Genomic DNA, 4,287 nt, shown 5'->3' with positions numbered 1-4,287 from the left:
CCAATAAATAGATAAATAAATACAATACAATACAATTCCCTCATGGCCTCAAAAAAGGACAGGGAGACATCCTGTCAACACTGGCTCCTCGCAAAATGTCTGTCTTCTCCTTCTCCACAAGGTCTGATAAACTGTTCCAAAGGGGGTTGGGTTGTCCATGTCCCATTTGACTCCGGTTTTCATGGGAACTGCTCCTCCGCTGGCTTATCTTGATGATTATTGCCGCTTGTAAATACCTCACACCATCGTGTCAGGGCTCTATTGTGTGTTCCTTTATTTGTGTTACTTTAGAACTAACCATTTACAGTCCTACCTAATGATATACTATAACAACTATAGTTAGCATGAACATATGACGGCAAGATCGATATACTAATTTTATTAGGGGTATGTGTATGCTAGCAATAAATGTACTTAGCATTGACAATATTCAAATCCTTCAATATGTAATGTTGTAACAGGCACATCCACAATATGTCATACTTATGTATTTTTCTCATTTCGATCATATGGCGGCGTATTAATATGTTCGCTATTTCCTTTAACAACAGCAACAATACTACTAATCATATCAGACTTCATGAGAGACAACAAACAATAAAACAATCACTTACTGTACAATGTCTGCTCTAACTGGGATACCGACTGATGAAGAATTAGATAAAAAATTAATCATAATCTTCGCGAACGGTTAAGAAGAAAAGTGTCGCAGACTAGCGTCTTTCTCGCTATCTAAGTTGGATGTCAAAGTTGACCAACCTCTCCGGTTTATGTCCACGACATTCTACTATCCACGTGAGAGGTGTGATTTATAATCTAGATTGAACTTTCGCCATTTTAGAAGCGATGCAGCATAAGCTTGTTAGCGCTCTGTGATCAATGCGCCGCTAAATATAGTTTGTCTGCGTCAGCGCATATAACAGCAATAATTCACTTCACAAATATAATTCACTCCCAAAGTGAATAATATTTTGATCGCATTTATTTACTATGAAAATTGCATTAAAAAATAGACGAACATGTGATTGTGATTGTCGAATGATAGGTAAAATAAAATAAAAAAAGTTCAGTTGGATGGAGGGATGGATGAAAAAAAGTCTATTTCAGACTGGGTTCCTATTGGTGGGATGAGAGAAAAAAATCCGCACATATACATATTACAGCATACAACTCCAGACTTGCACGGAGGGGGCAGCCACTAGGGGCGCTGCTCTGTGTTCAATCATACCAAGCGGTGGGTGACTTGCTATGGCTTCGGACCTAAGATTTCCATAATGTACCCTTTTTCTTTGTGCATCGCTGCTCGCTATTTTTACCCCGCTTGTGGCTCAACAGTCATACAGTTGTGGTCAAAAGTTGACATACACTTGTAAAGAACATAATGTCATGGCTGTCTTGAGTTTCCAATCATTTCTACAACTCTTCCTTTTTTGTGATAGAGTGATTGGAGCACATACATGTTGGTCACAAAAAACATTCATGAAGTTTGCTTCTTTTATGAATTTATTATGGGTCTACTGAAAATGTGACCAAATCTGCTGGGTCAAAAGTATACATACAGCAATGTTAATATTTGGTTACATGTCCCTTGGCAAGTTTCACTGCAATAAGGCGCTTTTGGTAGCCATCCATAAGCTTCTGGTTGAATTTTTGACCACTCCTCTTGACAAAATTGGTGCAGTTCAGCTAAATGCGTTGGTTTTCTGACATGGACTTGTTTCTTCAGCATTGTCCACACATTTAAGTCAGGACTTTGGGAAGGCCATTCTAAAACCTTCATTCCAGCCTGATTTAGCCATTCCTTTAGCACTTTTGACATGTGTTTGGGGTCATTGTCCTGTTGGAACACCCAACTGCGCCCAAGACCCAAACTCTAGGCTGATGATTTTAGGTTGTCCTGAAGAATTTGGAGGTAATCCTCCTTTTTCATTGTCCCATTTATTCTCTGTAAAGCACCAGTTCCATTGGCAGCAAAACCGGCCCAGAGCATAATACTACCGCCATCATGCTTGACGGTAGATATGGTGTTCCTGGGGTTAAAGGCCTTACCTTTTCCCCTCCAAACATATTGCTGGGTATTGTGGCCAAACAATTTTTGTTTCTTCTGACATCACATGGACAAAGTTAAGACCTTCTGGAGGAAAGTTCTCTGGTCAGATGAAACAAAAATTTAGCTGTTTGGCGCAGTTGGGGACAACAGGACAATGACCCCAAACACACGTCTAAAGTGGTAAAGGAATGGCTAAATCAGGCTAGAATTTAGGTTTTAGAATGGCCTTCCCAAAGTCCTGACTTAAACGTGTGGACAATGCTGAAGAAACAAGTCCATGTCAGAAAACCAACACATTTAGCTGAACTGCACCAATTTTGTCAAGAGGAGTGGTCAAAAAGTCAACCAGAAGCTTGTGGATGGCTACCAAAAGCGCCTTATTGCAGTGAAACTTGCCAAGGGACATGGAACCAAATATTAACATTGCTGTATGTATACTTTTGACCCAGCAGATTTGCTCACATTTTCACTAGACCCATAATAAATTCATAAAAGAACCAAACTTCATGAATGTTTTTTGTGACCAACAAGTATGTGCTCCAATCACAAAAAATAAGAGTTGTAGAAATGATTGGAAACTCAAGACAGCCATGACATTATGTTCTTTACAAGTGTATGTCAACTTTTGACCACGACTGTGGATACATTTTGGACCTAGGGTCAGAAAGGACGTGTGCGCATACAGTCTGATAGTTTATATATCAATGATGAAATCTTAACATTGCAACACATGCCAAAACGGCCAGGTTAGTTTACTAAAGTGCAATTTTAAATTTCTCGTCGAAATATCCTGCTGAAAACGTTTCGGTATGATGACGCCTGCGCGTGACGTCACGGATTGTAGAGGACATTTTGTGATAGCATGGTGGCCAGCTATTAAGTCGTCTGTTTTCATCGCAAAATCCCACAGTATTCTGGACATCTGTGTTGGTGAATCTTTTGCAATTTGTTCAATGAACAATGGAGACAGCAAAGAAGAAAGCTGTAGGTGGGAAGCGGTGTATTGCGGCCGGCTGCAGCAACACAAGCACAGCCGGTGTTTCATTGTTTACATTCCTGAAAGATGACAGTCAAGCTTTACCATTGGCCTGTGGAGAACTGGGACAACAGAGACTCTTACCAGGAGGACTTTGAGTTGGATACGCAGACGTGGTACCGTGAGTACGCAGCTGCGGCTTCCAAACATTTGATCGCTTGTCCGTACGTGTGTGCCGCTATGTGCAAGTCACGTACGTAACTTTGGGGCTTTTGGGGAAATATATGTGCTGTATGAACTTTGGGGAGATGAACGGTACTTTGGGCTGTGGGATTGAGTGTGTTGTGCAGGTGTTTGAGTTGTATTGGCGGGTTATATGGACGGGAGGGGGGAGGTGTTTGTTATGCGGGATTAATTTGTGGCATATTAAATATAAGCCTGGTTGTGTTGTGGCTAATAGAGTATATACAGGTAAAAGCCAGTAAATTAGAATATTTTGAAAAACTTGATTTATTTCAGTAATTGCATTCAAAAGGTGTAACTTGTACATTATATTTATTCATTGCACACAGACTGATGCATTCAAATGTTTATTTCATTTATTTTTGATGATTTGAAGTGGCAACAAATGAAAATCCAAAATCCCGTGTGTCACAAAATTAGAATATTACTTAAGGCTAATACAAAAAAGGGATTTTTAGAAATGTTGGCCAACTGAAAAGTATGAAAATGAAAAATATGAGCATGTACAATACTCAATACTTGGTTGGAGCTCCTTTTGCCTCAATTACTGCGTTAATGCGGCGTGGCATGGAGTCGATGAGTTTCTGGCACTGCTCAGGTGTTATGAGAGCCCAGGTTGCTCTGATAGTGGCCTTCAACTCTTCTGCGTTTTTGGGTCTGGCATTCTGCATCTTCCTTTTCACAATACCCCACAGATTTTCTATGGGGCTAAGGTCAGGGGAGTTGGCGGGCCAATTTAGAACAGAAATACCATGGTCCGTAAACCAGGCACGGGTAGATTTTGCGCTGTGTGCAGGCGCCAAGTCCTGTTGGAACTTGAAATCTCCATCTCCATAGAGCAGGTCAGCAGCAGGAAGCATGAAGTGCTCTAAAACTTGCTGGTAGACGGCTGCGTTGACCCTGGATCTCAGGAAACAGAGTGGACCGACACCAGCAGATGACATGGCACCCCAAACCATCACTGATGGTGGAAACTTTACACTAGACTTCAGGCAACGTGGATCCTGTGCCTCTCCTG

This window comes from Nerophis lumbriciformis, linkage group LG24, assembly GCF_033978685.3.
Source record: "Nerophis lumbriciformis linkage group LG24, RoL_Nlum_v2.1, whole genome shotgun sequence".
Taxonomy (NCBI): Eukaryota; Metazoa; Chordata; class Actinopteri; order Syngnathiformes; family Syngnathidae; genus Nerophis; species Nerophis lumbriciformis.
Note: the sequence above shows the minus strand (reverse complement) of the source record.